We start from the raw sequence: 14,038 nt of genomic DNA, 5'->3' as shown, positions 1-14,038 counted from the left end.
AATTATCTTTGTAACCCTTCTTGTTATGTTGCTGTGTGATGTTTTTGTCAAAAAGATTTTCCTTTTGCTTTGAAAAGCATTCAGCTGTTCTTGCTTTTCTTTTAAATACTGACCATTGTCATGTTTATTGTGCAAGATTTGGTTAAATTATTTGATACAACTTAAGGATGTTAGATTTGGTTAAAATGCTGCACAGAAGAGTAGCTGTGCTTAAACCATATGCTGTTCTGTATTTTCATTCTTGGCTTTCTGTGCATAATGTTAAGATTTCGGGGAAAATGTAACTCAATTAACAGTAATGCATTTCTCAAAGTTTTATTCATGATTTATGAAGTTAAGTTGCATATGCTGTATTCAGACTGACAAGTAAAAGGCAGAAGAGGCTACTTTAATCCTCAAGAAATCTTGCATGATACAGAAAAAAAAATAAAATAGAGGTGTCAGGTCTCAATTTACCTCACCATGCCCAGGAACTTGCTCTCCTCCTTGATTTGTGCCTGTAGAGGACCAGACCTAAGCATGGTTTGTCTCAAAAATTCTGAGTATTGCTACAAGAAAGGTGACCAGAGGAGAGGGTCCTGCAGAGGTGGGGCAGTGTGTTCTGAGCCAGCTTCCTCCTCCACCCTGATAAGAGTGATCAGTTCTGTCCCCTCGCCCCCAACTCACTCTCTTGAGGGCTCAAAGGCCTGGCTGCGCATGTGAGAATTGTGTGAAAAATCGATTTTGCCTAAGAGGCGTGCATCATATTAACTATAAAAGGGAGCAGATCGAGCCCACTTGCTCCTCTTGTCTCTTTTTCCCTCCCTTCTTTTTCTCTCTTCCATTGTCTTGCAATCTCAGCTTCGGACTGTTCACACAGCAGGAGCACTCCAGGATCTAAGGACTGATGAAATTCTTTGTTTTGTTCCCATGCTTTTCCTGAGCAAAGTACAGCTATTATATTCTATGCTGTACTAAACTCTTGTTCGAGTGGGGGAGCTTGTGGAAGTGTTATGGTTTGGGAGACAGCACCTTTGCTTAATGGTGTCTTGTGGCTTGCTAGTCATCACCTTTGGGTATTAGTGGTGTGGCTTTTGAGCCAGCATCTTTGTAGAGTTTGTTGAGGGAGTTAAGAACCTATTGAAGTGAACTCTACAAATTCAGGGGTTTGTTAGCCACACCTTTTTAGCCTAAGCAGTGAGCTGGATAGCAGTTATGGTGGCTAAAAAGCAGACTGTAGAACATGAGGTCACAAGCTGCTACCAGAAACATTTCACAGTGGAAATAACTATGCAATAGCAATTTGAAGTCTAATTTATAGGGATTTATATTAAATTTTGCAATTTTGCAATTTTTTTTCAGTTAGGCAAATGAGTTAAGATAACCAAGATCTGACGTGAAGCTTTGGGATGTAAAAAGGGAAGAGAATTTTGCTAGCTTGTTGCAAATTTCTGCGGATACCTTTGCAACTTTTAAACTACTTTCTGCCTTGTTTCTAGTTATTAACTTGCAAGAACTCTTCTGGCACATATGGAAGACACTGAAAGGTGCTTCCTCTCTTTTCTTCCCCTCCCATTAGATCAACTCAAAGCTAAATGAGTACAATACTCCTTGCCAAGATTCATAATACTGAACATAACGACTGAAAACCTTACCCAGCAGTGCTTTTTCCACCATCAGTAGGATTATTCCGAGGGGGAAGTGATTTTACTTTTCTGTTATTAATTTCCCAACATCACAGAGTTGTTCAGACCACAGAACTGTAATCTGCAATCAATTGCAAAATTCCTTACTGGTTACAATTTAGTTCTGGTAATTTGTAATTATGGGATTAGTGGTGACCTTCAGGTTGTTGCCTTTTACAATAGTCTTAGGAGGAAAGAAACATTCAGGATTGAATGTTACTGCATTTAAATTAGACACTTCTATTGCCATTTTTCTTCTCTTTCTTTTTTTCCCCTCTTCTCCCATTTTTTCCATTCACATGCATATTTTGGTTATGTAGGTTCCTTGATCAGACCTATCAGACCTCGTGAATTAAGCCTAAAGGTTGCCAGTTTTGGAGAAGGTTTAGCCTAATTTTCATCCATTGGCATTTTTTCAGCATGTTTAAATTCAAAACTATATGCTGATACATTTACATTTCTGGTAAATATACCCTGGATCTATTTCTGGGCATGATGAATAGGGAGTAGAAGGATAGCTGATCTACCTGTTTTTTTTCCTTGTATGCATGTGAATGTCTGTCAACTCTATAGGGATTTTCAGTATGCAAGACACATTTGGAGTATTATAGGGAATGGGAGCGTGTGTGTGTGTTGAACCAGAGGGAGTTCTGGTTCAAGATGTTTATTTCTGCATTCAGAGCAGTCAGAGGGACACTTGAGTTCTGAATTAATTCCTAAGTTATGTGCATCCTTACTGGAGGAAAAATTAATGAGTGTGGGCCGAGATCTCCCTAATGAGGCCAGTGATGACAGATCCACGTGTGAATGGGAACAAGCTGCAGAATTGAGTACCTCATGCCATCCTGGGGCCAGTTAAGAGCGGTGAGGTTGACAAGATGCAAAGATGTTCGGTGCCACCGTGAGTATTCAGGGCTGTGGCTGCTGCAGAGCACCTTGGTGCTCTGCCAGATGAGCTCCAAGTGTCTATCCTGGGCTCCTGTGTTGGGGGTGAGAAGGAGAGTATATTTTTCCATGTTACTGGAAATTCTGACTTCGGCTACTGTGTGTGCAGTAGCCTTTTGTTCTGTGCCACCCTCACCTGCCAGGGTGTTCGCACTGCAATGATCTGCCTTGTTTGAAATGTCCATCTTGTGCATTGATGTGTTCCTCCCAAACCTAAGCACGGGCTGGGCTCTTCTGCTCGTTAACGCTGTAGATAAGAAGGCTGTACGTGTGCAGCACAGAGGATCTTACCCGTGAACACGAACTCTGCAGCGCCGTGCATGCGCAATTAAAAAGCAGTAATAAAACTACTCAAACATAAAAACACCCAGCAAAAATGCGGGCACGTAAGCGGCAGGACTCTAAAGAGCAAAGCGACGAGCGACGACTCGCAGAGCGGCGCACGCGCAGCGCAGTACGTTACTGCGCATGCGCACGTTGCGGAGGAAGCTGTGTCTGGGGCAGCTCGCTGTCTCCACCTGCTGGCTGACAGGAGGTGATGCTGACTCGGGAGAGCCGCCGTGTGCAGGGAGCAGCCGCAGCTGCGCACGCGCAGTGCCCCGGCACCGCTGCGCGCACGGCGCGACTTCTTCCGCCCGGTGCCGCCGCCTCACGCTGTAACAAACGTGCCGTACCGCAGCCAAGACCTCACACCTTCCCTGGGTGCCGCCGCCTCATGCTTGTCCTGCCTTTGTGGGGCCACAGTGCCCTGAGTGCAAATCGCACAGCTGTGGCGCTGCTGCCGCCAGGCATTCGTAGTCTCCTGCTGCAAAGCTAAAGGCTGAGACGGGATGCTGTCAGTAATACAGAAAATAATACTGTGGGCATACAATTCATCTGAATACCTCTGAAGAGACTGTGCTACCTCTTAGCTAGACACTCCCACCCAAATAGTTGACTTTAAAAAGAAAAGCAGACAGCATGTCTTTTGTTTCTCTTGGTTGCTGAGGACTGTTACTTCCCGTTGAGACTCTTGAGACCCTGCAGCTTCTTTTGTATGCTGGCAACTCTGCTTGAATTTGTTCTCTACCCCTGTAATAAAGGTGGATTATGCACGACTGTACACACCATCTCCTGAACTAGTTGGATGTTATGGGGAATGCTAAGAAGGTGACAGATCAATTGTTTTAAAAACAAAGGCAATTCTTTGGGATGATTCCAGAGTACAAATCTCACGCTCAGTTGTTGCTTTATTGCCACTGAGGGTGGTTGCTTTCAAGTTGATGAACACTGGTTGACTGTCTTACTTTGTTTGAACAGCCATTTTTATTTCATCCACCTCCAAAGCTTGCGAAGAAACTAAAACAGTGTTTGGAAATTGTTTAGAATAAAGCTGGTGTTCCAAGAGTGGAGGAGTAAGCACTCAGGAGTCATTTAAGGAATCAGCTTTCCTCAGGATGAGAGGAACCAGCCATGGGCACTGCTGTGTAATATGGAGGACATGCAACCACTGCATCTCTCTGAACACACCCTCCAGTGTTTTGCAAGCCAGTGAGCTGTTTTACTTTTGTGTGTAAATATTTTGGCAACAGGGACTCTCATATCTATGTGTGTGGCTGGGTGCTTCCCTGTGCATATTTAGGTATATCAAAGAAAACTGCCTGTACTTGTGACTGGGACCATTCTGAGAAGTTCTTTCCTTGCTGTCCTTCACAGGAGGCTATTACTTGAGAAGCGCTTATGGAGCACTTTCGCTGCTCAAGAAATCCCAGGAAGAACAAGCTGCCCAGCTGTCAGTGCCCCAGAAACGCTGAGACCCTTGTGCCTGACCAGTCTGTCAGCATCCTGGTACGGGGACCCTTCGTTAAGCAGTCCTGCTGGATTGGAGGGAAGTCTGACTGACATTGATGGAAATAGGCCAAGAACGTAATGGAGACTCCTCAGCAGGTCTTCCCACTTTATTATCCCTCAGTAGGACTTCTTATTTGAATATGTTACCTGCTGCTGGCAATTGCTAGCATCCATGGAGTCCCACGTTGGAATTTTATGGAACAGTTTATGGAACTATACAATTTTATAAATATAAAATTGTGACAGGTTAAGGTTCAGGGATTCTTGGTGACGGTATCTGTCAGTGATAGTATTTGACTGCAAAAGCTTATTCAGAGCACTATCCAGAGAAGCTGTAGTTCCCAATAAAAATATTCAGCAGGCAGAGAGTGCATTTCTAACCCAACAGGCATTCCTATAGGGGAGAAGACAGCCCATTGACTGGTCCCAGCAGTTATGATGGAGCCTTCACTAACTTTTTCTCCATTCTTGGCTTACTTTTATAGTATTTCTTTATATTTAGGTGAAGCTTGAGTGACTCTACTCATGCATGTATTTGCTACTGATTGGTGTAGAATCCTCTCACTTCACTTTCAGTGATACAGCCCAAAATGTATAGAGCTCATGTCCAATGAGAGGTTGTTGTAATTTGGAGGCAGTTAACATTGGGATGGAGGTGTGCATTAATATTACAATTAGGCTATAATGAACCACGTTCATCTGGGGAAAGCGATTTTGCCATGTTGCTGGCTTAGCAGCAAGACACCTCTCTCACAGCTGCTATGCAGTTAATCAGCTTCAAAGTACCATCAAGTTGCTGCCAGGGATTTTGGCAGAGTCTGGTCGAGGTATCTCCATTCCACTCCACCCCTCCTTAGCAGGTCCTTATGGTTGCATGGGGAATCATCGTGGAGCATGCCAACCCAGCTCCATCCTGGGAACAGCACCTGTATTTTACCCTAAAATTTCTGTCCCATTATAGCTCCTGTTAGGATACAAATGTAACTCGGTTTCCACTGATTTTACCCCCAGTCATCTTTCCATACAAACATTGCTCCGCTCTCCAGAGGATTATTGTGAGCAGATGTGAGCTCTGCTGTCCCTTTGGACTGACAAAGGCAGAGGTTTTGTCCCAAGTTCCTTTTGAACCTGTCCTGCCCCTGTTACGAGTCCTCAGTCTCCTGCAATTTTGTGGGTCAGTGACATGTAAAACAGCACAGCTGGCTGGCATGCTTTGCTTATGAGGGGAGACAAGAGAAGAATCCCTCTGCTCACACCAGACCTGCAGCTGCCAAACCTCACCAAAGCACCTGAGGAGCCCCCAGGGACTGATGGTACAGAAGGGAGGTGATGGAGGACAGCACAGCAGGCAGCCTGCCCTCCATCTGGGTGTGAAGAAGGCAGGGCTGGGAACTGTAAGCAACATCCCAGCAGGTCTGGCTGATGGTGCCACCCTGAGGGCTTCCCCTGCCTTTGGGCAGTCCCAGCTGCTGCAGCTCACTTGACAGAGACTCATTGTCTATACTGTGCTTGGCTGCACTGGAGATGATGAAGCCGAGGACAGCAATGGTTGCCTTCACATCCCCTGACTGCAGATGGGAAGGAGGGCGAGCTCTGTCACCTTGGGAAGGCGTCTGCAGAGTCACTGCTGCCCGTCTCTGGAGCATGGCTCCATCGGGGGATCGTGGTAAGGACAGCAGTGCTCACTTAACTGTGCACCTGAGGACAGCTTCAGGACCTTGTCATACTGTGGGAGAGCAGAGCTTCACAGTAAACACCAGCTAACACACTGACTGCCAGTGTTAACACTAACAGTTCTTACCTAAATATTAATACTAGTAACACTTACTATGCGTATTATTAATCCTATTAGAGGCTGGTAGAGTTCTTAAGGCTGAGGCTTGCATGAAGAACACAAAATTAATTAACGTTGCTGATTATGCTATTGTGTTGAAATACTTGGCCTCCACTGCAGTAGCCCCACACTTACCTCGATGGCCTGCCCCAGCAGGTCCCAAAACACCTGGATGCAGATCAGCTTAAGCTTCACTGATGTGATAAACAGAGTTCATTCTTTAAAATTTTTAAAAGTTTATTAAAGGATAAAAGGACAAAATAATCCAGCACTGGGATGCTTTTAGCACACAGCCAAAGAGCACAGAGGTAGCTTAAAAACATGTTCACTATATACTGTTACATTGCTGAGGTTACAGGCATATTCATTAACTTACACATTATTCAAACATTCCTTTGACTTTTTGATGTTCCAGGAACTCTCGTTTGGTTTTAACCTCTGACTTGTCTGCAGAACGTTCTGTAAATGAGGTCTACACATTTTATTTCTTCCTGTAGTTTTATCCTGTTGCTTCACACTCCCTGATAATACCGATAAGAGTCGATAAATGCTTCCTGGATGCTTAAGCTCTTTTTGTCACTATTATCACTTGGTAGGGGCAGTCTGCAGTTATAAGAAACAGAATAATTGCTTTACACCATTTTCTGAGTTAGTTACACAGAAGTACTTTAGTTTCTACTTCAACATTTTGCTAAAGCCTACGATATATTTATCAGGCAACTATTCATATGAAATATACAGTGCATACATAAACTGGCATATTACACTATACAAAGCAGTTAAAAGTAAGTATAAGTTTTACCACATCAAAATACTTGTAATGCAAAAAGCTAATCTATGAATGTGAAAGCCAGTATTGTTTTATCATCTATAACATCCGACGACGAGGGTGAGCAGCGGGCCCGCAGCAGGCGGAGGGCGGGCAGGGGGACGCGGGCACTTAACTTTGGCCAGGGTGCTGATCTCGGCCAGGTGGGGCAGGCCAAGTCCCCGCAGAAGCGGAAGCACTGCGGTAGAAGAGGCACCCAGAACCCGCAGCGGGCGCTGCACGCCCTCCCCGCTCCCGAGCCCTCTCCTCACCAAATCGCCGCCGCTCCCTAGTCCGCCCTGCTGTCGCAAAGACGACACGGAACCCCTCCCGGGCTACACTCCTCTCCGGCTCCTGCCCCGAGTGCCGATGGGGCTCTCCGGTAGGGGCTCTGCGGGAGTCTTTTCGCCGGGACCTGGGCACGAGAGAAGGCCGGAGAAGGGGACGGGGGTTTGGCGAGCGCGGCCGCCGCCGCCGCCGCCTGGGAGCCCTTCGGGCAGCCCGAGCTCCGCCCCACGCTCCCACCGGCCTCAGCCTGACGGCTACTAAGCCTGCCAATCACGGCCCGCCTTTCTCCGTCCGCCCTGTCCAATCACAGCCGCCCTTTCAAAAGGGAAGCGGTCGCGCCAATCTCAGCCCCCTCAGTCGCGGCTCGCCGCCTCAGACTGGCCCCGCTCGCCCGTACGTCTGAGCCGCCGCCGCCGCCGCCGCCGCCGCCGCCGCCGCCGCCGCCGCCGCCGCCGCCGCCGCCGCCGCCGCCGCCGCCGCCGCCGCCGCCGCCGCCTGCGAGCTCCGCCCTACGCTCCCACCGGCCTCAGCCTGACGGCTCCTAAGCCTGCCAATCACGGCCCGCTTTTCTCCGTCCGCCCTGTCCAATCACAGCCGCCCTTTCAAACGGGAAGCGGTCCCGCCAATCTCAGCCCCCTCAGTCGCGGCTCGCCGCCTCAGACTGGCTCCGCTCGCCCGTACGTCTGAGGCGCCGCTCCCGCCATCGCCGCTTTGGGAGCCGGCGGAGCAGCGTCCCCGCTGCCGCTGCCTCGGCAGGCGCTGTTGCGGACGGGAAGGGCGGCCGGGAGCTTCCAGTTCAGGTCCTGGTCGGGATCAGGTTCTGGTCCAGGGAAGCGGGCAGGCGGCGGGGAGCGGGCGGACGCGGCCACAGCAATGGCGGCGGCGGGAGCAGCGCTTGAGGGGACCGCGGGGAGTCGCGGATCCGAGCGCGGCGGGAATTGGCGGGCTGGGATTGGTGGAGCCGGCAGGCGCTGCCTCGGGTTGTGATTGGCTGGCTGTCCGCCCGTGGGGCATAAATAGCGGGCGTTGGAGCGGCAGCGCCGTCAGTTCGGCGGTGAAGCTGGGAGAGGCGGGAGCTGCGGATGCGCGGTCCGAGGAGCGGCGCTGCGGCAGGACGGGACCCCCGCGGCAGCTGATCCGGGGAGCGCCGGTGAGCACGGGCGCGACGCCTGCGGCCGTATCTGGGGCCGGCCGTGTCCAGTGCTTTCTGCCGCGCCCTGCGTGGCTCGGGTAGCCGGCGGCTGGTGTGGGGCCTGGAGTGGCGCGGTGGGGGGGGGGCGCCGCCTGCTGTCACTGGGGGCTGGGAAGTAGCTGCTTTGCGGTTTCTGGATTTAAAGAAATGTTCAGAATACGAGGAATAAAGCTTGCTTTTTATTTTTATTACTTTATTTTCCTTTTCATTGTAATGTTTTTTTTCTTAATTGTGTTATTTTAGTATTGCCTGTTTTAATACATCTTTTTGGTTTGATTTGTTTTCTTTACTAGATATCTCATGTTAATTTGGTAAGGGTTGTGGGACTGGGGCTGAAACACCAGTTGTGAGAGCAGTGGGGACATGAAACCCCAGGGTGTGGAATAATGATTTTGGCATGAGTCAGGCCCAAAACAATGTGGAGGGGTGGAAATGCTGAGGCTAGATAAATGCCATGGGAGGAAGGCATGGAGCTGCAGCACAGGGCCTGCAGGTTATGCCTGGGGGTTCCCAGCCCCTGCCCTATGGTACCAACGAGGGGCTGAGGGTGTGGGGACTCAGAGGGTTCTAGGGCTCAAGAACCAGCCCAAGAGTGCCTTTTGGGATGGGGGGGCAGGAGTCCAGTGGCTGTTCCCAGCCCCCGGAGCTGCCTGAGGGGAGGTGAGGGGGCCTTTGTGCAGGTGCTGGGTTGAGAGCCAGGGTGAGGGGGAGGATGGATGTTGAGCTTCAGGCTTCCAGTGTCCCCAGAGTTGGGATGCCACTTAGGGTTGCCACTTAGGGCTGGGTGGGTGGATGGGACAGCTTCTAGAGATACTGAAATTGTAATGATGGCAGTAACTGATTTGTGGCCTTATCAACAGCCCCAAGGTGCAGTGAGAAGCATGAGCAGCTTTTAGCTGCAGCCAGTAGGAAGCTGAGGAGCTGGAGCTGAGGCAGCAGAGCTGGAGGAGACAGAAATATGGTAGGGTTTGATGTAAAACCTCTGTGGGGCTGGGATAGGGATTGTGGAGTGGGGAGGTGAACTGCATGGTTGGAATTGAAATTGCTGTGAGGGCTGTGATCTGAGCTCAAGAACTAGAGCTAAAACAAAGATCCTGTCCTGAGAAGCACAAGTAGTATCGTGTGGCACTACTGTGAAGATGTTGAGCAGGAAGTGCAAGAGAAGAGCTGGCAGTTAAATAAAGCTTGTGGGACTGGAGTTGAAATCACTGGGGACGGGGTGGGGACTGCAGTGCTGCAGAAACAGTCACTGCTACAAGGGATACTCACTGTGGATCTCAGGACTAAACGCGGAATGGGACACAGAGCTGGAAGAAGAGAGCTGGCAGTAAAATAAAGCTTGTGGGTCAAGAACTGAAAGGGCTGGAATCACTGGGTATGGTCTTATCATTGTGGGACTGGGATCGGGTCTGCACACAACACGGGAACTATAGGGCTGGCACAGAGACGATAAAATAAAGCTTATGGGACAAGAGCTGAAAGAGCCTAAATCACTGGGCCTGCTAATGTCATAATTGTGGCACTGGTATTTTGTGTGTTAATGTGTAAATTGCAGCTTAACACATGACAGCAACCTTAGGGCTGGTAAAGGCAGTGTATTGTTCTTGCGCCGAGGTCACTGTAGGCCTGTGACATGGATGCAGGGGCTGGGTATTGCCGCTAATAGTAGAACAGGATGCGTGGAGTGGGGAAAGGGGGCGGCAAGCTCGCGCCTGAAAACCCCATCGATGCTAGAATATTGCCTGCGCCTGTGATGGCACCTCTTGGGGTGCGGCTGAAATCTCTGTGGGGCTGGGAAGTGGACTGCGGGGCTGGCAATTTGAATGAAAATGGCAAAGGCACTAGACCTGTGAACGGGGCCGTGGGCATCCAGGACGACTTATGCAGGGGTGTGCAAAGTGACTGGGGACTGCTCGGTGGGAGCTAAAATCACTGCAGGGCTAGCATATGGATGGTGGGGTGGGCTTCCAGAGGCTCGTGCCAGAGCTGAATTGTTGCCCAGCTGGAGCCAAGAGCCAGATGCTGCCATTTGAAGCTGGAGAAACACAGAGCTGGAGCTGGAAGAAGAGAGCTGGCAGTAAAATAAAGCTTGTGGGTCAAGAGCTGAAATCACTGGGCCTGGTCTTAATCACTGTGGGACTGGCATTGCAGCTTAACACATGACAGCAACCTTAGGGCTGGTAAAGGCAGTGTATTGTTCTTGCGCCGAGGTCACTGTAGGCCTGGGACATGGATGCAGGGGCTGGGTATTGCCGCTAATAGTAGAACAGGATGTGTGGAGTGGGGAAAGGGGGCGGCAAGCCCGCGCCTGAAAACCCCGTCGATGCTAGAATATTGCCTGCGCCTGTGATGGCACCTCTTGGGGTGCGGCTGAAATCTCTGTGGGGCTGGGAAGTGGACTGCGGGGCTGGCAATTTGAATGAAAATGGCAAAGGCACTAGACCTGTGAACGGGGCCGTGGGCATCCAGGACGACTTATGCAGGGGTGTGCAAAGTGACTGGAGACTGCTCGGTGGGGGCTAAAATCACTGCAGGGCTAGCATATGGATGGTGGGGTGGGCTTTTGGAGGCTCGTGCAGGAGCGGAATTGTTTCCAAGCTGGAGCGAAGAGCCAGATGCTGGCAATTGAAGCTGGAAAAACAGAGAGCTGGAGCTGGAAGTAGAGAGCTGGCAGTAAAATAAAGCTTGTGGGAAAAGAGCTAAAAGAGCTGGGATCACTGGGCCTGGTCTTGTCATTGTGCGGCTGGAATTGCGGCTTAACACATCACATTAACCTTAGGGCTGGTACCTGAGACTGTAGTGTTCTTGCGCCGAGGTCACTGTAGGCCTGTGACAGGGATGCAGGGGCTGGGTATTGCCACTAATAGTAGAACAGGATGTGCGAGGTGGCGACAGGGGGCTGCAAGCCTGCGCCTGAAAACCCCGTCGATGGCAGAATATTGCCTGCGCCTGTGATGGCACCTCTTGGGGCGCATTGTAGTTCCAGTACGTTCCAGGTACGGTCTAGGTACAGTTCTAGGTTTCTGAGATGGTCCTGAGTCGGTGCTGAGATGGTGCTGAGATGGTCCAGAGTTGGTGCGGATTGGTTGCTGGGATGATTCTGAGTGAGTGCTGATTGGTTGCTGAGATGGTCCTCAGTCGGTGCTGAGATGGTGCTGAATTGGTGCTGATTGGTTGCTGGGGTGATGCTGAGTGGGTGCTGATTGGTTGCTGGGATGATGCTGAGAGTGTTCTGATTGGTTGCTGAGATGGTCCTCAGTCCGTGCTGAGATGGTGCTGAATTGGTGCTGAGTGGATGCTGCGATGGTCCTGAGGGGGTGCTGACTGGTTGCTGAGATTGTATGAGTGGGTCCTGATTGGTTGCTGATATTGTTATGGGTGGGTGATGATTGGTTGCTGAGATGGTTCTGAGATGGTGCTGATTGGTGGTGATATGGTGCTGAGTAGATGTTGAGAAGGTCCTGAGATGGTGCTGATTGGTTGCAAGGATGGCCCTGAGTGGGTGCTGAGATGGTGCTGAATGGGTGCTGAGATGGAGCTGAATGGGTGCTGAGATGGGTGCTGATTGGTTGCTGCGATGGTCCTGAGTGGGTGCTGATTGGTTGCTGAGATGGTGCAGATTGGTGCTGAGACGGTGATGAATGGGTGCTGAATTGGTTCTGAGATGGTGCTGAATGGGTGTTGAGATTGTGCTGATTGGTTGCTGAGATGGTCCTTAGTGGGTGGTGCGAAGGTCCTGAGATGGTGCTGATTGGTTGCTAAGATGGCCCTGAGTGGGTGCTGAGATGGTGCTGAATGGGTACTGATTGGTTGCTGCGATGGTCCTGGGTGGGTGCTGATTGGTTGCTGAGATGGTGCAGATTGGTGCTGAGACGGTGATGAATGGGTGCTGAATTGGTTCTGAGATGGTGCTGAATGGGTGTTGAGATTGTGCTGATTGGTTGCTGAGATGGTCCTTAGCGGGTGGTGCGAAGGTCCTGAGATGGTGCTGATTGGTTGCTAAGATGGCCCTGAGTGGGTGCTGAGATGGTGCTGAATGGGTACTGATTGGTTGCTGCGATGGTCCTGGGTGGGTGCTGATTGGTTGCTGAGATGGTGCTGAGTAGATGCTGCGATGGTCCTGAGGGGGTGCTGATTGGTTGCTGAGATGGTGCTGAGTGGATGCTGTGATGGTCCTGAGGGGGTGCTGATTGGTTGCTGATATTGTTATGAGTGGGTCCTGATTGGTTGCTGAGATTGGTATGAGTGTGTCCTGATTGGTGTCTGAGATGATCCTGAGATGGTGCTGAATGGTTGCTGAGATGGTGCTTAGTGGGTGCTGATTGGTTGCTGAGATGGTGCTGATATGTTTCTGAGGGGGTGCTGATTCGTTGCTGAGATGGTGCTGAGTGGATGCTGCGATGTTCCTGAGCAGGTGCTGATTGGTTGCTGAGATGGTTGCTGAGATGGTGCTGAGTGGGTGCTGAGATGGTGCGGATTGGTGCTGATATGGTGCTGAGCGGGTGCTGATTGGTTGCTGAGATGGTCCTGATTGGGTTCTGATTGGTTGCTGAGATGCTGCTGAGATGCTGCTGAGATGCTGCTGAATGGTTGCTGTGATGGTTGCTGAGATTGTGCTGAGTGGGTGCTGAATGGTTGCTGAGATGGTGCTTAGTGGGTGCTGATTGGTTGCTGAGATGGTGCTGAGTGAGGGGGTGCTGATTCGTTGCTGAGATGGTGCTGAGTGGATGCTGCGATGTTCCTGAGCAGGTGCTGATTGGTTGCTGAGATGGTTGCTGAGATGGTGCTGAGTGGGTGCTGAGATGGTGCGGATTGGTGCTGATATGGTGCTGAGCGGGTGCTGATTGGTTGCTGAGATGGTCCTGATTGGGTGCTGATTGGTTGCTGCGATGGTCCTGAGTGGGTGCAGATTGGTTGCTGAGATGGTGCGGATTGGTGCTGAGACGGTGATGAATGGGTGCTGAATTGGTTCTGAGATGGTGCTGAATGGGTGTTGAGATTGTGCTGATTGGTTGCTGAGATGGTCCTTAGTGGGTGGTGCGAAGGTCCTGAGATGGTGCTGATTGGTTGCTAAGATGGCCCTGAGTGGGTGCTGAGATGGTGCTGAATGGGTACTGATTGGTTGCTGCGATGGTCCTGGGTGGGTGCTGATTGGTTGCTGAGATGGTGCAGATTGGTGCTGAGACGGTGATGAATGGGTGCTGAATTGGTTCTGAGATGGTGCTGAATGGGTGTTGAGATTGTGCTGATTGGTTGCTGAGATGGTCCTTAGCGGGTGGTGCGAAGGTCCTGAGATGGTGCTGATTGGTTGCTAAGATGGCCCTGAGTGGGTGCTGAGATGGTGCTGAATGGGTACTGATTGGTTGCTGCGATGGTCCTGGGTGGGTGCTGATTGGTTGCTGAGATGGTGCTGAGTAGATGCTGCGATGGTCCTGAGGGGGTGCTGATTGGTTGCTGAGATGGTGCTGAGTGGATGC

Source organism: Melospiza georgiana, chromosome 10, assembly GCF_028018845.1.
Source record: "Melospiza georgiana isolate bMelGeo1 chromosome 10, bMelGeo1.pri, whole genome shotgun sequence".
Classification (NCBI taxonomy): Eukaryota; Metazoa; Chordata; class Aves; order Passeriformes; family Passerellidae; genus Melospiza; species Melospiza georgiana.
This window is presented reverse-complemented; position numbering follows the sequence as displayed.